We start from the raw sequence: 23,678 nt of genomic DNA, 5'->3' as shown, positions 1-23,678 counted from the left end.
ATGATCCCTGCAAGGTTGCAGACATTCTAGTAACTCCTTGCAATACTCCCTCTAAGCTGTGGAGTCTTAAGAGCAAAAATTCTACTTTGTGAGCCACTGACATTAAAGTTGTGAGCCACTGCATAAATCAGTATGCTCTAAGGCCATCCTTCCTGAGCTAAGACAAAAATGTGTGAGCCAGAGGCTAAAAAACTAACTCAGTTTAGAGGGAACACTGACCTTATGTATTCCTATGGGTGAGTGCATGGGTGTCAAACAACACAAGAGCTGGGCCTATGATTTCACAAACCAGTGGTTTGGAGCATGCTCATGTTGCAGTCTATAGTTGGATAAACATATTGATTCTCCCCACTGCACACGGGGAATTCTTATCTGCTTCCTGGGCAGTTTGGTGTAGTGGTTAAGTGTGCAGACTCTTATGTGGGAGAACCGGGTTTGATTCCCCACTCCTCCACTTAAACCTGCTGGAATGGCCTTTGGTCAGCCATAGCTCTGGCAGAGGTTGTCCTTGAAAGGGCAGCTGCTTTGAGAGCCCTCTCAGCCCCACCCACCTCACAGGGTGTCTGTTGTGGGGGGAGAAGATATAGGAGATTGTAAGCTGCTCTGAGTCTCTGATTCAGAGAGAAGGGTGGGCATAAATCTGCAGTCTTCTTCTTCCTCTTCTTCTAATCAGAAGCCATTCAGGAACTTGTATTTCCCTTTTCCCCATCTCTGCCATCATGGTAGGCACAATCTTGCTTCTTTCCCCCTCTTTCCCATTCACATGACACAATTTTGATTCAGGAAGAAAAGTGAAACTTCACATCAGTCTCTGAAGCTCTGCAGACGGTGGGCCTTGGAAGATGCCCTGCTCTGAAAGTCCCACCATTGCACATGTTTGGAAGAGGCTGCAGCTCACGGGGAGAGCATCTGCTTGGCATGCAAAAGCCGCCAGGTTCAATCCTCGGCACCTCCAGTTAAAAAGCACTAAGCGATGTGAAAGACCTTTACCTGAGACTCTGGAAAGTTGCTGCCGGACTAGACAATACTGACCTTGATGGACCAAGGATCTGATTCGGCATAAGGCATATCCACGTGTTTATCTTAGTTATCCATAAAAACTGTGCACGGTAGACATTGTGCCCCAAAGTTACAGCCAAGAGTGGAGACTGAGAAGTAGCAACAGGATGCCAACTTGAGATTTCATGGCTGAGATGGCATCTGAGCCAGGGACTTCCCAGTTCACACACATGGCCACTGCACCACACCAGCTCAAGGGTCACTCGCTATCACTTCCATATCATGCTGTCCTTAGCACAGCTGGCGAAGAACCTTCGAAAATTACACGCCCACTGGCTTTCATTAGATACATCCAGCACATGCAACCAACGCAATTGCTCCACTAAAAAGCATTTGAACATTATAGCAACAAGTCAATTAGCACTCCCCCACCCAATCTTCTACCAAGTAAACATGCCTAATTGATAGAAGACTGCTTCCCATGCCTGGCTTTGGAACTATTGTTTGTGCTTATAATTTTTAATCATCGCCTTGTCATTTTAATATATCAACATTCTGCTATTTGTGCATCAAAAGTCATTCTATAATTCAGGAGGGAGAAGGAACGAATATTGCAATGCAATACAATTACCCAAGATTTCAAACTAAAGGGAAGGAGGCGTTATGGTTCAGGTCATTATTAAACCTCAGAAGGTAAAATGTCTACGTGTAGTGGATACACCCAAATAGACAGATCCAAGTGGGCAGCCGTGTTCGTTGAAGCAACAGAACAAAGCAGTAGACAAGTCGCATCTTTAAGACCAACTAAGTTTTATTCAGAATGTAAGCTTTCGTATGCTCTAAGCAGATTCCATCAGACTGGATACACCCAAGACAGACATTCCTTGTACCAACAGCTCTTAAAACATAAGAGTAATAAATGAAAGCGAACTGGTCTGGTTACTACGCGGCTTCTTTCTTAATACCCACACATTCACCGACTGATTGAAGAAAAGTTGGTGAGATCCATTTGATGGCTAAAATAGTTTCAAATATTCACAAGGCTGAAACAGGTCCCTTTACATCTAATTTTGAATTGGTTTTGGCCTTCTTCTGTGACTTTTACTACTAACCAAACACACACCCCTTGGCTTTCTGGTTTAGCAAAAACTATTCTTCTTTAGGAGAAAGTAAACAAAGAAAAAGGAACAGAACAATATCTTACTTCTGTTATACATAGCACCTAAACAAGAAAGTGACTGAGAAAAATTCTTGTTATTCTTCATAATACTATGTATAGATAATTATTTCATGAACATGTTATTATTTTTCAACTTTTGTATTATTGTATTGCTGTTTTTCTCTTATACTTACATTGTGCAATTATTTTTATTTATTTTATCATATTTATATCCCACTCTTCGGAGTGGAGGGCGGGATATAAATCCAATATCATCATCATCTTCTTCTTCATCATCATCTTTTCCTTCATCTTCTTCTTCTCCTCCTTCTCCTCCTCCTCCTCCTCCTCCTTCTCCTTCTTCTTCTCCTTCTTCTCCTCCTTCTTCTCCTCCTTCTTCTCCTTCTTCTTCTCCTCCCTCTTCTTCTCTTCTTCTCCTTCTCTTCTTCTCCTTCTCCTTCCCAAATGGGCTTAGGGGCTGCTAACAACAGTCTACTGTCACAATTGTTGTTTTTTCTAATGAAAAATAAATATATATATTTTAAAAATAAAGTGGGAGGAGGCAATCCCCCCGGGAGTATTGTGGGCCTGCCCTTGTCGCTTACTAATATCAGATGGATAAGTTATATCTAGGGACACGAGGATGCATTTAAAACACTATACCTTCTTTTGCTTTTTTGTAGCGTTTACCCACCCAGTATGCGCTTTACATTTTCTTATTAAACTTTTTTCTTTTCTTTTCTTTTTCTTTTTTAAAGATAGCAAGACAGGAAAAAAAACACTTAAGATGGAGATAAGCTATGAAGGAAAGGAAAGGTCCCCTGTGCAAGCACCAGTCGTTTCCAACAGCGCTTCTCTATGCAGTCACATGAAGCCCCCTTCTGCTGAATCAGACCCTTGCTCCATCAAGATCAGTACTGTCTACTCAGACTGGCAGTGGCTTTCCTCTGGGATGACCTCAGGCAGAAGTCTTGCGCATTAACTGCAACCAGACTCTTTTAACTGGAGATGCCAGAGTCTGGGAACTTCAGATGCTCCCCCACTGAGCCACAGCCTCAACTCCCTGCTCATGGCTACTGTGGCTAGCCTTGTGCCAGGGAATATGGTGTGGTTCTGCTGTTCGACAGGGATGGCTTCAAAGAAGAGAAGAAGAGATTGGATTTATACCCCGCCCTTCACTCGGAGTCTCAAAGCGACTTACAATCTCCTTCGTACAGGGCCTACTGTAAGCCCCAAGAGGATTGGCTATATCAGAGGGGTGTGGCCTAATATGCAAAGGAGTTCCTGCTTTCACAATGTTTTCATGGCAGACTTTTTACGGGGTGGTTTGCCATTGCCTTCCCCAGTCTTTTACACTTTCTCGCCAGCAAGCTGAGTACTCATTTTACCGACCTCGGAAGGATGGAAGGCTGAGTCAACCTTGGACCGGTTAACTGAATCCAGCTTCCTCCACAATCGAACTCAGGACGTGAGCAGAGAGTTCAGACCACAGTACTGCTGCTTTACCACTCTGCGTAACGGGGCAACATAAGCTATGAAAGGATGCCATAAATACTTAAGAAAAGAGAAGGTGCCATTCAAGAGAACATTTTGAACATGAGTATTTGAATAGCACTTGGTTAGAAGCCTTTGAAGATTTGTCGGGTAAGTTAGGTCGAGCAACTGCTATTCCCCACCTACAGTAAAGCAACTCAGGAACACATCACTCACCCATCCTTCAATCAATAACTTGATCAATCCTGCCAGCTAACCGATCACTTAGACTGGCCCCCAAACAAGATGGTACGAATTTAATGTCTTGCATTCATTTTATGCATTTCATCTCACACCTCTTTACATGGCTTACAGTTTTTCCCACCCATTTAAGCAAATTCCGTCCCTCGTCCACATTTCCAGAGACATGTTTATTAAGTGCAGAATTATTCCACCCCTGCTTCAATCCAGCCGTTAAAAGAGCCAGCCTAAACAACAGAGTCCTTCACCACTGCCAGAAAATTGGATGAATCAGCAGAGCCAAGCTGCGCACATCAGCGTCTCCTTCAGATTTAACACCTCTGTTTGCCCCCACGAGCCACAACGTTGCGATGCAGACGAACGTCAGGAAAACAACATTTAAGCCACATTGTGACTGGTCTATGGTTTTGAACATGGGTCTCCCAGATCCTAATTAGGCACTCTAACCCAGAGATGTTGAACTCATTTGTTCCAGGGGATGGATCTGACATAAAGGGCTGGGCCGTGTGTGCCATAAAATGCAATGGAGATACAAACACTTTACAAAAGACACAGGCAAATCCTATTAATGATACTATTTTTAACTCAAAAAAACATGCCTTTAACATGCCTGCAGTATTTCCTTACAGTATCTCCCTGATGCCCACCGTCCCACCCCCATTACACATTAGCACAGTTTGGCCACATACAGCAGGAGTGACCAAACTGCAGCTTAGGGGCCACAGGTGGCTCTTTCACAGGTGGGTCTTGAAGCCACCACCACTCCATCAGCCGGATTGGATAAAGCATTCCTCTCTTTATACCACTTCTCCAAGCCAAGCCAGTTGGCGGCTTGGAGAATGCATTTAAAGTTAGCGTTTCCTTCCTTCCTTCTTCCCACATCTGATGTTTATTCTATGTGGTTAAGCAAGTTTGGCCACCCATGGTATCCAGGGACATAATGCACAGCTTCAGTCATATGGCAATAAAGGTAATGACCAGTTGCTCATGGGCCGAATAAGAGACCTGGACAAGTCAGATCCAATCCGCGGGTTATATGTTTGATACCCCTGCTCTAACCGTGACATCATGCTGGTTCGCCACCTATTTAGGCAGAGATCTGAAGAGAGTTTATAGGTTAACTGCTGATCAATAATACACCCCATAATCCATAAATTGGGAAAAGAGCTGGGTGGGTTTAAGTGAAGAGAGAGATGTGATTAATGCCTATCAATGCTTAATCTGTAAGTCTTTACAATCACATCTCTAGGGTGGCTTTCTTATTTCCTGATCGACTCCCAATTCCATGAGGTGTAACTGGCCATTTGAAGAAGAAGAAGAATTGCAGATTGATAACCTGTCCTTCTCTCTGAATCAGAGTCTCAGAGTGGCTTACAATCTCCTATATCTTCTCCCCCCACAACAGACACCCTGTGAGGTGAGTGGGGCTGAGAGAGCTCTCGTAGCAGCTGCCCTTTCAAGGATAACCTCTGCCAGAGTTATGGCTGACCCAAGGCCATCCCAGCAGATGCAAGTGGAGGAGTGGAGAATCAAATCCAGTTCTCCCAGGTAAGAGTCCACACACTTAACCACTACACCAAACTGGTTCTCTAGATCCTCCACAATCATATTGGGAAGTACAAAAATCAGCCAATAAAGCAGGACAACAATAAGAGTTTCCAAAAAATTTCACCCCTATGTTTTAACACAGGCACTGCCAATACACCAACTTGATTTCTGCAACCTGCCAGTCAGGTTTTACTGTAGTCATTCACTCTTGCAAATATATCCACCTTTCTTCCATGGAGTTTAGGACACCATACGCCCTTCTCCATTTTATCCTCATACAACCCAGTGAGGTACACTAGTCCGGCTCAAGAACATTCAAGTGAGGCGTTTTTGATGGCAAGCAGGCATTTGAATATGAGTCTCCCCAAGGCCTAATCCAGCACTGTATCCACAATACTACACTGGCTCAGGTTTGCACCCATTCAATGAATGCATGCAGGCGACAGGGAGATGACACTTCCTACTCCCAGCGTCTGTGCATCCCTCTGATTTTCTCCTAAAAGTCTGGTATGTTGGTTCTTTTCAAAGATCAGATGAATGCATAGAGATTAGGAGACAGGAGAGCTGGCATGTTCCTGATACTGCAACGAGTCCGCCCCCACCCTCAATGTATCTGCTACGTATACGGGAAAAGCTAAAAGCTCAAAAACAAGCGTACAGAATCCTTACTTCTAGCTTCCAGTTCTAACTCTGAAGACCACAGCTGTTTTGGAAAATCTGATTTCCCTCCCTCCTTTGGTTGTAAACAGCTCAAATGATTCAAGCCAGCGCTACAAGCAATTTGACTCACTGTCAGGGGCTGGAGAAGCAACGCCAGGCCTTGTGTGCATCCCCTCAACGGGAAACAGAATGGAGCCACACAGGTTTGGCTTGCCTCCTTCCACAGCAGAGTTGGCAGGTTGACCCAGATGGATTTTACATTGGGAGGACAGCTATGGCGAACCTAGGCAGTTATAATAAAAAGTAGAGACATTACCCTGTCAACAAAAGTCCGTATAGTCAAAGCGACGGTATTCCCAGTAGTAATGTATGGCTGTGAGAGTTGGACTATAAGGAAGGCCGAGCGCAGACGAATAGATGCTTTTGAGCTGTGGTGCTGGAGAAGACTCTTGAGAATCCCTTGGACTGCAAGAAGATCAAATCAGTCAGTCCTAAGGGAAATCAACCCAGACTGTTCCCTGGAAGGTCAGATGCTGAAGTTGAAGCTCAAATACTTTGGCCACCAAGTGAGAAGGGAGCCCTCACTGGAGAAGATCCTGATGCTGAGAAAGACAGAAGGCAAAAGAAGAAGGGGACGGCAATAGATGAGATGGTTGGACAGTGTCACTGATGTAACTAACACAAATTTGAGCAGACTTCGGAGGATGGTGGAAGACAGGAGGGCCTGGCGTGACTTGGTCCATGGAGTCACAAAGAGTTGGACTCGACTGTGCGACTGAACAACAACAAAGCCTGCCTCGTAGCGAGTCATATCATTGGTCTACCTAGTGCTGCATCACTTACTAGGACTGGCCGTGACTCGCCAGGCCCTCGCACAGAGAAAGGCCTTTCCCAACAGTTTCTGCCTGAGACACTGTCACTGGAAATACAGAGGCCTGTACCCGAGAACTTCTGCAGGCAAAGCATGTGTTCTGCTTCTCCACTCGTCCCTTTATGGACCCAGGAGAGCCAACGGAATTGCAAGCATGGAAAAAGAAGTGAATATTTTCCTGGGGGTGACTTCTCTCGTTGCAGTCTGTCAGAATATTCTCTTGTATGATGGTCTTAAAAGTTAGAAAACGGCAGCAGGGGTGCCCAGTGAAGTTGATGGACACTAGAATCAGGAAGCATAAGATGCAGTATTTCTCCACACAATGACCACAATGTAGCAATGCCCACTAACAACATCAGATTCTATGGAATCTTCCTAAGCTTCTTCACACATAATAATAATAATAATAATAATAATAATAATAATAATAATAATAATAATAATAATAATAATAATAATAATAATATTTTATTTTTATATCCCGCTCTCCCCGCCAGGTGGGCTCAGGGCGGCTAACAGACATGGGAATCCCATGATTCACATAAAACAGCATAACAGACATGGGAGTCCCATGATTCACATAAAACAACATAACAGTTTAAATATCAGTTACAAATAAGTTATTTAAAATAGATAAAACATATAAAATAGGTGCTAAAATGTTGTAATCCTGATGTACATAAGATGGCTAAGTGTCTGCTCGTTAGTTAATCAGGTTCTGTCTCGAATGCCAACTGAAAAATAAATGTTTTGCAAGCCCTGCGGAATTGGTTCAGGTCCCGCAGGGCTCGCACCATCTCTGGAAGGTCGTTCCACCAACGAGGGGCTATCACCGAGAAGGCCTGCTCCCTAGTAGCCTTCAACCTAGCTTCTCTTGGCCCAGGGATTGTTAGTAAGTTCTGGGAACCAGACCTCAGTGCTCTCCGGGGTACATATGGGGAGAGGCGGTCCTTTAGGTAGGCAGGTCCTCGGCCATATAGGGCTTTAAAGGTGATAACCAGCACCTTATAGCGAACACGGTAGACAACCGGCAGCCAATGCAAATTCCGCAGCCCAGGCCGTGCAGGTTCCCACCGTGGTAGTCCCTCCAACAGCCTGGCCGCCGCATTCTGGACTACCTGGAGTCTCCGTGTTCGGTACAAGGGCAGCCCCATGTAGAGGGCATTGCAGTAGTCTAACCTCGAAGTGACCGTTGCGTGGATCACAGTTGCTAGGTCGGTGCGCTCCAAGAAGGGAGCCAACTGCCTCGCCCTCTTAAGATGGAAGAAGGCGGATCTAGCAGTGGCAGCTACCTGGGCCTCCATTGATAGGGAGGACTCCAGTAGCACTCCCAGGCTCTTGACTTTGCGCACCGGTACCAGTGGCGCACCGTCAAAGGCCGGTAAAGTAATCTCCCCTCCCGGTCCGCCGCAGCCCACGCAAAGGACCTCAGTCTTCGCCAGATTCAACTTCAGCCCGCTCAGCCTGAGCCAGTCAGCCACGGCTTGTAGTGCCCGGTCCAGATTTGCAGGGACATCACCAGCCCGGTCGCCCATCAATAGATAGAGCTGGGTGTCATCTGCATATTGATGGCAACCCAGCCCATACCTCCGTGCAATCTGGGCAAGAGAGAGAGAGAGAGACATACAAAGAGAGAGAGAGAGAGAGAGAGACATATACAGGGGTGGAATTCTAGCAGGAGCTCTTGCATATTAGGTCACACTTCCCCTGATGTAGCCAATCCTCCAAGAGTTTACAACAAAGAGCCTTGTAAGCTCTTGGAGGATTGGCTACAACAGGGGTGTGTGGCTTAATATGCAAAGGAGCTCCTGCCAGAATTCCATCCTGCTAGAATATATATCTCAGGATGCCCAAGGTAGTTGCCAAAATAAAACAACATTAACTCATAGCGGCTTAGGACTGCCTGGAGAGAGAAGCTGGGCCATGCAGCTGGTGCGGGCCAGCTTCTCTTCCGGAGCACTGCTCTGGGGAGCTCTGCCTCCAAATGAGGCCTGATTACTGCAATGAGAGAAAACTGTTAACTGAACCTAATGGGGTTATTTTACCAAAAAGAGTGGCCACATGCCAAGATCTGGCTAGCTGGATTCCCAAACAAACATTTTAGGGCTCAAGACTGTGCACCTGAGGATTTCCAACCAATGAGAAGTCAAAATGACCATATGTTTCCCTCACACACAGGACAACAGAAGGGCTGCCCAGATATTAACTGCAGTCTTACAATATGCAAAGCTAGTACTGCAGTGAAAAACTACTGTATTTTCAGTAGTAATAAGTTTTTGTTTTAAGAGTATTAGCTAGAGTGAGGAATTCAGTACCAAATTACTGGAATAGCCTCAATATCATAAGTCTCCCTTTGATGCATGATGTGGAACCTATTAACTATCCCACATATTGTCCTAAAGTAGATAACTACAAATATTGAATATTTATGTCTGATTCTTTTTCCAAATGAGTTTCCTTTCTTGCGTCAAGGCTTAAAAGAATCCCTGAAATTTACCCAGATGCCTTGTGTCCTGGAAGGAAAATATTGTTAACATTTAGTTAGATGACTGTAAGAGACGAACTCATGGAGAACAGGTTCATCAACTGCTTTAGAGATGACAAGTAAACGGAACCTCCAGGTCTGAAAGGAAGTGTACTTCTCAAAACCTGCTGTTGGGGGCAACCGTGGGGCCTCTATTCCACAAGTGCAGACCTTCACGGGGTATCTTGACCTGACTGCTGCACAAAACAAGATGCATGGGCCATTTAATAGATCCTCCAGGATGGTTTTCATGTAAGATCCCGGATCCTTTCCAGTATTCCTAGGCCTGCTTTGCTTCTCCTTTCCTCAGCTCCATGTTCCATCTGCCATTATGTCTTCAGAAGACCCATTTTCCTTGCACCATCTAGCTGGTCCATTCAGCCACTCCATCTCCAGCGGTGTCAAATTCATGAGGACCAGATTTGACATAAATGAGACCTTGTAGGGGCCGGACCATGCGTGTCATAAATGTAATGCCAGGTGGCAGAGATATAAACTTTATAAAGGACACAAACAAAAAGATTTTTTAAAAACTTAAAACATGCTTTAAAGATTAGCACTCTTACAATATTTTATTAATTTAACAGTCTCTGATAGCTGACACCTCTTTCTCTGAATTATTGCATCAAAATCTAGAGATTTGCAGCCTGTGCTGCAGCAATCTTGAATGTGCTGTTCAGGGGTTGTTCAGGTGTGTGACTGTAAGTTTCAAACTTACTTTTGATTTATTGACATTCATTTCAAAAATCTCATGGTCAATGCTCTGAGCCTAAGACCCACAGGAAACTATGAAATGGCTGGCCATCACAAGCTTTTGTACATAAGTTGCTTCATGTGTTGGTCAGCCAGTGAAGAAAACAGAGGCTTCGCTCTGTAGCTCCTCTATGATTGAACAAGCCTGAAAAAGCAAGCGGTGATGCAGAAGGAAGCCAGAGAGAGAGAAGGAAGCAAATGACAGTGAGTTGCTTGTGGGCTTGATAGGAGCCCTCCATGGGTCTGATCCAGCCCTTGGGCCACACATTTGACACCTCTGCATTAGTACTTTTCAACCCTAGGCAGTGTATGACCTCCCCAGCCAAATATATACACTGACTCTCTCCCCCCCATTACTGACCCCTCTTTTTCACCACTGTCCAACTTCACCTGGCCCAAGAGCTGCCATGAGGATTTAATTCCAGCTCTACACTTTGCTTAAAGACATCCTTCAACACTCCACATACCACTGAGAATGTTCATGAAGATTCTGAGACATCACACGAGCTGAGCCGAGCCACGCTCGCAGCACAATATTCTTTGGTGTGTCATGCAATATCAATTGAGAGTTCTGTAACTGAACAGCAGGTACGCCACGCAGTCAGTTTCAGTCTCGCAGGCTCCATATTATTAGATCAATTTTTTTTTTCTTTTACACAGGACTGTCAAAAGACACCACAGGCAGGCAGACAAGATTCTTCCCTTCATGCACGGGCAAATGTCACCCAGACTCAACCCAAACCCTCTACGAAAACCAGGAACTCATTTGCATATTGGGCCACCCCACCTGACATCACCAGTGTTTCGCACAGTACTTCCGTTGCAGAACAAGCCCAGCAGGGATTCATTTGCATATTAGGCCACACACCCCTGCTGGTGCCATTGCTGGAATTGCATTCCTGCTCAAAAAAAGCCCTGACAAAAACAAATCCAGCTATTAGCATGGACAGGCCAGTAATTCTCTATGTGTATCATAAGTTTTGTTTGGCCCATCTCACTATTCACAGTTCCCATCATTCCTCTACAGCACGGCTCCCCAACCACCAGTCCGTGGACCGGTACCAGTCTGGGGCCTGGTAGCAACTGGGCCATGGAGCGAGGCAGAGGTGCTACACTGCCCCCACCCACTCAGGACCCCAGTTTGCAGAAGGGGAAGCTGCTGCAACCTTAGCCTACCCCTCATTTACAGACTCCTGCCAATCAGCTGATCAGTGTGGATCTTCAAATGGGAGGGGAGGCAGATTGGCCTTCTGCTGCCTGGCCACCTAGCAAGGAGGAGGCAAAAACAGCCCCAGTCTTCCCCCCCCCCCATTTAAAGACCCCCATGGGGGAAAGGACGGGGCACAGGGGGCAGCGCTGGGCAGCAAAAACCCCAGCGCTGCCCCTCCCACCGGTCCCTGGAAAAATTGTCTTCCAGGAAACTGGTCCCTGGTGCCAAAAAGGTTGGGAGCCATTGCTCTACAGCGATCAAGGCATTGTGTATAATTTGCCAAAAACCTGGAGAAAAAGATATTTTGCCCCTTTAACGCAGGTTTGATGAGTGGAAATGGGCAGAGGAAACCTTTCATGGCATAGAGGGAGGTAACACTATCGGGTAAATAACATCCTTCGAAGCCTTTCCCCTCAGCAAGCTGGGTACTCATTTTACCGACCTCGGAAGGATGGAAGGCTGATGTCAACGAAGAGCTGGCTACCTGAACCCAGCTTCCGCTGGGGATAGAACTCAGGTTGTGAGGAGAACTTGGGACTGCAGTACTGCAGCTTACCATTCTGTGCCATGGGGCAGCAAGACCATTTTATTTTTCTCCAGGTATATGAAACAGTCCTCCTTTTTCTCCACACAACCACCCTGTGAGGGAGGTTTGGCTGAGAGGTGAATTTACTGCCGCATGCCGGGCATATTTTTCTTAGCTCCCAGGAACAGTCAGGCTTCCCTCTCGCCTGCCCCTTTTCTGTCCATACTTTGCCCTCCTACAATACCTGCCATACAGAAATTAAGGAGGCCGGGCTCTGCTTGCCAGCTAACAATGCAATCCGACAGGACACAAAGAAATGGACGTGAATGAAGAAGAGAGACAGCATCGATGGAGAAGAAAACCCGGGAGGATAAAGCCAGGAAACTCAAATGGATATGGAAGCACATAGGCCTACAAAAATTCAGAGGGGTTGGAGTGTGTGTGTGTGCATGGTGTGTGTGGGGGGAGTGTTAGTGAAAGATCAGTTTTCAGTCCCCCCCTTCCTCCTCCTGATACTTAAAAGAAAAAAAATGGATGGAAGAGAGAAACACACACAGAATTATCATCCATCTATATTAGACCTTCACAGCTCTAGGAAGAGTTTTAGAGGGAAGAAATGTTTCTACTAAAGGAGGGGATCCAACTGGTCCATACAACCTTCAATAACCTCCAAATTATTTAAATCATCAGGAAGCTTCATGAAGTTTTAATGAAGCATTAAGGGGTATACCCTAAGTCAGGAGACAAAGGGAGCCAGCTTTGGCATCAAAAGTACTTATCCAGCAATTACTTAATAATAAGACAGCACAGCAGCCTCACTGAATTACCACTTCTTCTCTCTCCACCACGTGGAAGGCGTTCAGTGGGCAGAAATTACCATGCAGGACCCTCAGGTACTTGACTATACAATTAGCCACTCCATTTCAATGTGCAAAGCCCTGTTTTCTTTGCTGTCATCCTCTGCTGCAATTTCAGCAGCTGATTCAAGGCAGTTCTGCAGCTGAAAAAGGACCGTTTTCTGTTTTAGCAACTCGGGAGGACTGAGCTGGCCCCCAAATCAAGTAGGAAATGGAACAGCCCAAGTTTTCGCCTGCGTCCGACCATTCGTCTATAAAAATCAGTATCATCTGCTCTGCATGGCAGCAGCTCTCCAGGTCTCCAGTAGAGGTCTCTCCCACCACCCGCTTCCTAACCCCTTTAACTGGAGGTGCCAGGGATTAAACTTGGGACCTTCTGCGTGCAAAGCAGAACTTATATCACCGAGCCTCTGCCCATGAGATACTGTCAGCACCAGTACGGAAGAGGTCCTAAGCACAACTACTGCTCCTGAGAAAGAGAGCCAAAATTGCCTGTAACATTCTTAACTGAGCGGTTTATGAAGTCTTGGCCAGCCTGTATCCATTCACGCAGCAGAGGCGTGGAATCAGGATGTCCTGAAAATTACTCAAGGCAAGTTTCTATGCATCCAGGCTGCGGGGGGGGGGGGGGAGGAGTTTTAAAAGCATGGAGAGATTTCTGAGGCCTCGATAAGCTTGCTGCTGCTCTTGAGCAAAATAAATTACCCCAAATGTAGTAATGCATGCGGAGCTGCTTAGTTTTGCACACAGATTGTCAAAAGCATTTGGTTTTCCTCATACGGAATTTAGGTTACCTGACCAGTTGGAGCAGACTATTTTTAAAAAAAAAAAAAAAAAATCAATTTTTATCCCAAAAACTAATCTTTTTGCTGGGTTCGTAATCTCCCACAACAGGCAGCCAGCATCTAAGAGTTACGGGTAACTCTTCTCACTCAACGGCTGACTACCCACTGCCTTTCTGAACCAGTTCCCATGGTAACGGGGCCTGACAGAAGGAAACGGGGATGACTTAAAATCTTTACCCTATTTTTCACATTTTTTTTATCTATTCCTCTTCATTCCACCCCCTGTTCACATGGTAACAATGAGTAAAGCAGCAGACAGAAAGACTGATACTATTTTTCCAAAAGTAAAGCCCTGTTCTAAGGGAGTAAAAGTTTGTGCCCTGAACCTAAACTTTACATATGTTGGCGAGATAATGGAATGGAAGTGTTAACTAGAAGATTAAGTTAGTACTCAATCATTCATTTTTTTAAAAAGGTGGTATTATGATAATCTTTTATCCCTCCCCAAAAAATTCACTGCTGAAGGTAGGGTTGCCAACATCCAGGTATGGCCTAGTTTCACACTCACACACACAGAAGTACAACTGTTCTCCAAACACCAGAGAGCAGTTTCTCTGGAGAAAGTGGCTAATGTAATGGATAGACTATGGCGCTATACCAGAGGTGGCCAGCTGCAGTTCGAGAGCTACACCTGGCTTTTTCACACACAGGGCGTTTTCGCACTGGCCTTACTCCGGAGCGACGTCCCTCTTCACCGCGCCGCGTCTGCGCGGATTTCGCACCAATTGCTCCGCAGAACCCGGAGGAGTCGCAAAGTCCCCTGGCTTTTGCGTTGCAAATGTAAACCGCCAAAAACCAGTTTACATTTGCAACGCAAAAGCCGCGGGACTTTGCGGCTCTTCTGGGTTCTGCGGAGCAACTGGTGCGAAATCAGCACAGACGCTGCGCGGTGAAGAGGGACGTCGCTCCAGAGTAAGGTCAGTGCGAAAACGCCCATAGTGTGTGGCTCTTGAAGCCCCCCCCCCCCTGTTGGCCAGCTTGGAGAAGATACTTGTCTCTTTAAATCAATTCGCCAAGACAGCCAGCGGCAGCTTGGAGAATGAATTTAAAGTTAAAGTTTTTCACAGTAAAATCTCCATTCTCTACTAATGTACTCTACTCTACCGGTGGCTTTATTTGATCACTTGGACTAGCCCATCTCCCCAAAGGGTGTTCATTGTTTATTCATTTACTTCATTGATACCCCACCTTCTCCCGCAATAGGTAGTTCTGCTCTATTTTATCCTCATGACAACCCAGTGAGCAGTGTTCCCTCTAAGCTGAGTTAGTGTGAGTTAGCTCACAGATTTTTAGCCTCCAGCTCACACATTTCTCTCTTAGCTCAGGAAGGATGGCCCCAGAGCACAATAATTTATGCAGGAGCACACAACGTTATGCCAGTAGCTCACGAGGCAGAATTTTTGCTCACAAGACACTGCAGCTTAGAGCAAGGGTGGCCGATGGTAGCTCTCCAGCTGTTTTTTGCCTACAACTACCATCAGCCCCAGCCATTGGGCATGCTGGCTGGGGCTGATGGGAGTTGTAAGCAAAAAACATCTGGAGAGCTACCGTTGGCCACCCCTGGCTTAAAGGGAACATTGCCAGTGAGGTAAATTAGTCTAAAACTGGCCAACCCTTACGTGGCAGGGTGTGGTTTTGGAACTTGGTCTCCCAAATCTTAGTTTGGCCTTAAAATATATTCGGGGGGAAGGGGGGTGGAATGTGGCATAGGTTACCAACAAGCAAGTAACATAGAAGACTGTAGATTTATACCCCACCTTTCTCTCTGAATCAGAGACTCAGAGCAGCTTACAATCTCCTATGTCTTCTCCCCCCACAACAGCCACCCTGTGAGGTGGGTGTGGCTGAGAGAGCTCTCACAGAAGCTGCCCTTTCAAGGACAACTCCTGCAGGAGCTATGGCTTACCCAAGGCCACTCCAGCAGCTGCAAGTGGAGGAATGGGGAATCAAACCCGTTTCTCCCAGATAAGAGCCCGCACACTTAACCGCCACACCAAACTCAGCAGCTGTCTCAGTACACATCATCAGTACATGACATGTCTCAGTAGCTGTCCTGGCCAGGATGACCCAGGCTAGCCCGATCTTTTCAGATCTCAGAAGCTAAACAGGGTCAGCCCTGGTTAGCACTTGGATGAGAGACCACCAAGGGAGTGTAGGGTCACAACACAGAGGCAGGCAACAGCAAACCACCTCTTGGCTTGAGAATCCCTTGAAGGGCTGCTGTAAGTCAGCTGTGACTAGACAGCAAAAAAAAAAAAAAGCTGTGGTGCATGGACTGGTAGGCTGGGTATTGGGCAGTATTTGTTCACATGCGCAGTAGAGCCAAGCTGGAGCAAGTTTGGTTTTGGTCGATGCCAGCGCAGATTTCTCCAGGGATGCATCAGGCCCAGGACTGGGCGTGCCTGCGCCCCTATGCTGAACGCCTGACCTTCGTCTCTCCAATTGATATTTTCGCACACACCCCAATGATGTCATAATGATGTCACTGCCACGTGCCCCCCCCCCCCGACTTTGCCGAGCTGGCAGCTGGCGTGGGATGGGAGGGAATGGTGGCAGGTGCGGGGAAGCAAACAGCGGTGGGTGAGCGGCTGTGGGGAGGGGACAGTGGCGAGCAGCCACAGGAAGGTTAATGGCTGCGGGTGGGCGGCTGCAGGGAGGGGATGGCATGGCAGCCGGGAGGAGAGGGCAGCAGGCTACTCCCACGTACCAGCCTTGTATTTCATTCCAATCCAGCGCAAGTCACTTTGAAAACAGACATGCTCCCCCCTCCCGTGTGCGATATTGTTTTGTGCATATAGTTTTTTTCCCTCTTTAAAAGAAGTTTATTTATGATTGAAAGCATTTACAAAGCAATTGAAATCATTAAAGTAACATAAAGTACAGGTGGAACATAAGTATAGTTTATCTGTGCATAATAGTAACAAATTAATATGCTATACAAATACAATTTCCTGTAAGGAAATGTCATGTAGCTAGCAAAGTGGTGTGATTTTAATCATTCTTGCTAGTATTCATAACCTACAGATGAATAAGGCATACAACTTTGCACCATCCCAAGGCCAGAAAAAGAAAAAAAAATAAACAAATAAAGATGAGGAGAAAAATTAAGAAGTTCCAAAGAATTATAGAGAGATGAGTTGTCAGTAAGTCATGTTGATTGGTAAGATGTCACTGGCTGTAGTGTATTCAAAAAATGGAAGCCATTTTTCAGTTAAAAAAAAAAAAAAGCTCGGATATATTTCAGAGAGAGTTGATCCGTGATCGTCATAAGGAGTTGGTCCCATACTATTTCAAACCATATCTCTCTGGTTTGAAAAAGTATGCATATAGGTCTTGATTCAGAAAGAGATCCATCCAGCCTGCTCCCAGGTGACAATAACCTCACTGGATGGATTATGCAAAAAAAGTACCTCATCTGTCTGTAAATTTCCATAATGAAACTGAATCTACTGTTGACAAAACAAAACCCCAGATTTAAGCCGGTTGACATTTACTATTTCACTGTTTAAACAACAGGAAAGGAGACATACAAATCGTTCAGCATTGGTTGATTGGTCTCATCGCTGTGAATTACTTCCATGAGGAATAAGATCCAATCAGCCAGCTACAAACTAGCTTCTTCCCTTTACATTAGGCACAATCCATCCAGAGTAAGAACACTGAAATCCAATCGTTTTCCATAGGAGAGATTAAGATGACTGACTACCAGCTCCACTGAAATCTCTAAGACACAAAGGTGTTCAATTTCAGCTAGATCATGTATATATTATGCGCCATTAAAGATGCTTCTAACATGGCGGCCCCCATGAATTAATTTATCTCCAAAACATCTAATCATTAAAGCCTTGCTCAGGGGTTGCATGCTGAAGGCCATGGCTTCCTTTATGAAGTAAATCTTCCATCCAGTGTCCTTCCTATTCTAGCCATATCTCCCATTAGTTTGCCCTTTTAAAATCCCATCCTTGTCTATGCAGCCAAATAGCCCGATGTGCTACTGCCCCATTAGCATCATGTTGGGTCATCCGCTTTGCCTGCTACCTTCAACTTTATTGTTATTATTGTCTTTTCCAGTCAGTCTTGTCATCTCATGATGTGACCAAAGTATGCCAGCCACAGTTTAGCCATCTTAGCTTCAGGCTTGATTATTATCTAGAACCACTTACGACAGGGGTGGCCAAAGTGTGGCTTGGAAGCCACATGTGGCTCTTTCACACATATTGCGTGGCTCTCGAAGCCCCACCACCACGTCAGCCAGCTTGGAGAAGGCATTTCTCTCTTTAAATCACTTCTCCAAGCCAAGCCAGCGGCTTGGAGAATGCTTTTAAAGTTAAAGTTGATTTCGGTCCACCTCTCCATTACTCCCCCTCCCCCATCTATTTGCCTTCCTGCCTTGCAGCTCTCAATCATCTGATACTCATATCTTGTGGCTCTCAAACATCTGACACTTATTCTACGTGGCTCTTACGTTACGCAAGTTTGGCCACCCCACTTATCATAATAACCCACATATAATAATATTTTTGTGTACATTCACTGCTATCACATAATATCTAATGTCATCTCCATATACATAGGTGCACACAGCAAGTTTGCATTCTGCATACATTTTAGTGTGTGTTCATTCAAATCCAAGTCTGATACAATTTATTCATTGGGTGCATTTTTCCCTCAGAACCCAGCCGGTGAAATGCCAGAGCACACAGAAAGAGCCAGTTGTGCCAAAAATGAGAGGCCACCAGAAAGCGCACTATAAATAGGTGACAAACATAGGATGCAACAACAACAGCGTTTTATATGCTCCCCCTCCCCCCTCCCAGGATTGGAGGGTGAAGAGAGCACAGATGCCTCTTCCGCAGCACTAACCTGAAAGGCAGATTGTAGATGTGTTGCCAGATATTATGCATTCATTTCATTACATAACTCCTTACTGGCAAAAAAAAATAAAAATTAATAACTCCCAAAACATTTTGCCCCCATAATCTACTTCAGAAGGACAGTCAGTCATTTCTCCTCAATTAAAATCCATACCCAGAATAGATTTTGCTTTCCAGATGAGTTAGAAGGCTTTATATTACCAGCTTCACAGTCAACTGTATCCACAGCTACAAAACTTGGGGAGGGGGGGTAACCCACTACAAATCACTTCTCTTTTCATTTGCATATCTAAGCAATATATGCCACTAATTACTAACTGCATTGCAATAGAAATAGACCGCTGACGATGGATCAGGATGAGGCAGAATCATTATGCAGAAGTCAAAAAGGAAGTTAATAATGTTGGGGCGGGGGGAGAATTCCCACACAAAAATCTATCTGGGCAGGGAGGAGACCATGAAGTAGATATGGTTGCCAGCTCCAGATTGGGAAATTCCCGGAGATTTGCAGGTGGAGCCTGGGGGAGGAGGAAAGAGTTCTCAGCAGGGTATAATGCCATAGAGTCTATCCTCTGAAGCGGCCATTTCCTCCAGGGGAACTGCTCTCTGCAGCCTGGAAGTCAGTTGTAATTCCAGCAAATCTCCAGGCCCCACCTGGAAGTTAGCAATTCTATGTCAGACAATTTCACCAGGAAAATATACAGTTTTCTACAGGTCAGAACGAATGCTCCGCTTGCACCAGAAATGTTCTCCTTCCAATGACTGGAAAAACAAGCAAAGATGAGCAGCAGGTGAGTGTCTGATGATCCAGGTGAACGGTGATGGAGGAGGCTGGAGTTTAGCAGAGAAACGTTGATGTTTCTTAACTACTGTGGATTTTTCTGGGGGGGGGGGGGATGCTAGAACCGGTTTGCAGTTGAAGCAGCTATTAGAACTTGGAGAAGGTTCACCTTCCCAAGAAGGCAGGAAGCAAAAATGAGCGTCTTCCCAACGGAGGTAGGAAAGGCAGCAGAGAGCGGCTACTACGAAATGGGTGAAGCACCTCGGGGCTGCAGTCTCTCTCCTGGCATCTGATGTAGAGTGATGGATCTACAGCACCGCAGGGATGTCTCTTTGACGCCACCAATGCTCTACTTTGAATATTTATATAGAGAAACCAAATATTCCTTTCCCCCTACCCCAAAGCCACGCATCTGAAGTATTTTTTCCTCACCAAAAAATTGAACCAACCCAGGAAACGCTCAAGAGGGCAGCGCTCTGCACTTGCTTGGTAGGCTAAGGCTCAAAGGCTAAACACTTCAGCCTGAAGTGCAGACAACACGGACAAAGATTTACATCTCCCAGAGAAAGGTAAATGAGGATGGTTTAGCAGGTCTACAGTGCAAAAGTCATTTCTCACAGACCATCACATTAACTTAAAAGTGATGGGCCAGATGTGCATCCTCTGAATCCTCATTAATTAATTCACCTGCAGATCTTTCCCTGGTGGTATCGCTATAATTTGACAGTGTCAAAAAGGACTTAATAAAGTTTATGCAAAGAACACAAACACAAACATGCATACAGGAGAGTCAGGAAGGTTTTTTTCTTCTTCTTTGTATGCTATTTATCCCCACACAAAAACACACACAGGGCACTTGGATCCTAAACATATTACTCGCAAGTGATTTCCACCAATATCAGCGGCAACTTCACATCTGTCTTTAGGAGACTGGAGCACAAAAGGGTATGGGGTTTGTGTTCCCGTCGCTTGCCTGATCTATAGAGCACCAATTGAATGAGAAGGAAGAAGAGCAGCTCCTGGGAAGAAAAAGAGAAACTTGGGGAAAATGTATTCCTCTTTCACTATTAATATTCCTTCCCGGTTAGAATCCATAAGTTGTTCTTTTCTGCCAATGCTGGAGTTACAAGGGCCAATACGGAATTGACTGTGTGCTGTGTCTGTTAAGCTTCTTAATTAATAACCAGGCGAATGCAAAGGCAAAAGGGAGGGTCAGAATTGTTTCTTCAAACACGTTCTGAAACAAAGCAAGCATATTTGATGTGTCTTCAGCGTGACCTCAGCAGCTGGATCTATTTATTTATTTATTTTTGCCCTGCATGTCATCCATCTTGACAATTAAAGTGACGGAAGAGCTCCAAGCAGCCAAGACAGATTTCCGCCTCTCTTGATCTACTGCAAAACATCACACCTGGAAGATGACTGAATTCTACCCTTCATTTGAACAAAAAGCATTAAAGCCAAAAGCAGAAGTTGTTCCTGTGGCCGAATGGAGCCTTTAAAGTGTATCTATTCCCCTCTACAGACAAAATACCACCAGATTTGTATTTTCATTACTCTTTTTCCCTTATGCCATAAAAAGAACAACCGGTAATCATAATTCATAAATAGTGAGTTCAAGGGGCCAGGTTCTACACAGAAAAAAGGTAGCTTGAAAAGAGAAATAGTGCCTACGTGCATTGATAGATTGCACATCCTTGCCAAAGAATTTAGCAAAAATGACCAGACAGTAGACTATGAGGAGAAAATATTCAGTGACTAAGACACTCAGAAAGCGGCAGGTGGGGGGGGGGATGAATAAACAGAAGGGCCGCCTACTAGTGACCCGCAAGCTGTCCTCTCATTCACCTTTCCTGGAACTCCACGAAGGCCTTGGAGCTTGATCAAAACACACCTTGAAGAAAACGCTCGTTTTTAAGCATCTCGGCTGCCAGCAAAGCATGCAAGCCCACACAGCTTCACATGCCCATCCCATCCGTTACAATCTTAAAGGTGGGTCGGGTGAGAAAAAAAACCATATTGCATTTCTTCTCATTTAAACTATGTCAAAGGCTTGCTTCTCCAACACTTTTGTAACACGGGGCTAAGGAAAACTGACCAAGCTTTTAAGCAATACTAAACATTAAGTCTGAGAGCATTCACAGCTCAAATCTCTGCAGTTCACTTGTTACATGGGCAACCCCCTTCACCCACCACCTCACTCATAAGGCAAGAATAAAAACAACAAGCTACCCTACGGAAAAAACAGACCTGTCCAAAAGCAGTTCTCAAAAAATGCAAATACCGCCATCCTCACCATCATATAATCTTATCACCTTCAACTGATCAAGCAACCTACCTGGGCCCAGAAAACATGTTTTTTGGGGTTGCAGGTACCCCCAACCACAGGAAAATAAATGAGAAAGAGCGACCGCCAAGTGCCCAATGCATTTGTTACAGTAACAGAAAGACAATCCAGCAACTGTGAGCAAAGGAGACCCCCTATAGGCAAAATAAATGTGTATATCTCCACATTTAGAGCTCGCTAAACAAGCAGTACATCTCTTTGGCAGAACTGCTACGTGGAGAGAGAAATGAGTGTCATAAATACTGTAATGTGCAGATTTCAAACTCAGGTACACACACCAAAAAAATCCAATAAACCTGGGTCTTATACTGTGCCTTTCCAGAAATGAGTCTCTGGGCATCTCCACGTACCCTGTAACAGGCAAGCATCACAACACAGAAGTTGTGCAAGTGTGGGTGAACACAGGCAGCTCTCGCCAGGATCTAAACGCTCAGACAACTTCCATGCAAAAACAAAAACCGTGACAGAGAGCGCTCCAGGCACATGACGGTTTCCGCCACCATCACGGCACGAAGCATAACTCACTGAGAGCCCTACGCTGGGATAAACCGCTAGCCTTTAAGGCGCCACCTTTGGCTGCCACAAGCAGCCCGATTCATCTTTGAGGGGGCCACAAGATTCGGCTGCCACAGAGCAGAGGGGATGCATTCTTCACATCTCTCTCTCTCGTACACATCCCGACATGCACTCCTGAACTCGGGGAACCTTCACTCGCCCAGCCTCGACCCAACACACAGGGCACACACATTTGCTCAGGCGCACCACCAGGGACAATGGCAAGGACGTTCCCAGCATAGGGCTGCACACAGCCATCAGAGGTGCTACCTTGGGGGCGCTGGCAGCCCGGCATGTGTGCATGGGGCACACCAGAATCAAATGTGCACACACACCAATGCTCCCCCAGAAGAGAGGCGGGAGATGCCAGAGCACAAGTGACCTCAGGGTCCTTTCCGGCACATCAGCCCAGGAGATGTTCCTGGAACCTGGTCCTCCGACGCATCACTCGCGCATGCAACCCAGGGGATGCATGGGTCCCCTATAGAGGGGGTCTTACTCTAGGGGATCTCACTCACGGATGCAACTCAAGAGGATGCATGGGTCTCCTGGGGAGGGGGGAATCTCACTCTAGGGGGTCTCACTCACTTATGCAACCCAGTGGATGCATGGGTCTCTTGGGGGGGGGGATCTCACTCTAGGGGGTCTCACTCACGGATGCAACCCAGTGGATGCATGGGTCTCCTGGGGGGGGGATCTCACTCTAGGGGATCTCACTCACGGATGCAACCCAGTGGATGCATGGGTCTCCTGGGGGGGGGATCTCACTCTAGGGGGTCTCACTCACTTATGCAACCCAGTGGATGCATGGGTCTCTTGGGGGGGGGGGAATCTCACTCTAGGGGGTCTCACTCACTTATGCAACCCAGTGGATGCATGGGTCTCCTGGGGGAGGGGGGGATCTCACTCATGCATGCAGCCCAGCGGATGCATGGGTCCCCTATGGGGGTCTCTGACCCATGCATGCAACCCAGCGGATGCATGGGTCCCCCTAGAGGAGGGTCCTCACTCTAGGCGGTCTCACTCCTGCATGCAACCCAGCGGACGCCCCCCCCCCCCCCCCGCGGACCAGGGCCGGCCGACCCACGACGCCCGCCCCCCCCGCTGCTCTCACCTGCCTGCCCAGGCGAAGTTTCAGCAGTTGCGGCGCCGCCTCCCTCCGGCGCGTCTCGGCCGGCAAGCCATCGTGCCCGGCTGCTGGCGCTGCTGCTGCCCTCGCCCTGCCTCTCCCCGGCGGCGGCGGCGCGGCGGCGGCGGCTCGGCTGCTGAAGGCGGCTATAAATCCACATCGCGGAGGACGGCAAGGCAGCGGCGGCGGCGGCTCCTCGCCTGCATCCCTCGGCAACGGCTCCGCTCCAGACGACGACGAGGAGAGAGAGAAGGAGAAGGCAGGGAGGCAGGTAGATAGGAAGGCAGGCGGGAAGCCGAGGCAGCG

At 46.5% G+C, this 23,678-nt stretch overlaps 1 protein-coding gene across 1 annotated transcript in view; it reads right to left on the bottom strand.

The window, feature by feature from the left end:
* Positions 1–23,457, bottom strand: part of TENM1 (teneurin transmembrane protein 1) — a 713,021-nt gene extending 689,564 nt beyond the window's left edge. Inside the window, 1 exon segment of the mRNA XM_060250020.1 lies at positions 23,358–23,457. The gene's annotated coding sequence lies outside the window, so the exon portion shown is untranslated.
* Between the last annotated feature and the right edge of the window lie 221 nt (positions 23,458–23,678).

The sequence above is a fragment of the Heteronotia binoei genome, chromosome 11, assembly GCF_032191835.1.
Source record: "Heteronotia binoei isolate CCM8104 ecotype False Entrance Well chromosome 11, APGP_CSIRO_Hbin_v1, whole genome shotgun sequence".
Lineage (NCBI taxonomy): Eukaryota > Metazoa > Chordata > Lepidosauria > Squamata > Gekkonidae > Heteronotia > Heteronotia binoei.
Note: the sequence above shows the minus strand (reverse complement) of the source record. Positions and strands in the feature narration are given on the sequence as shown.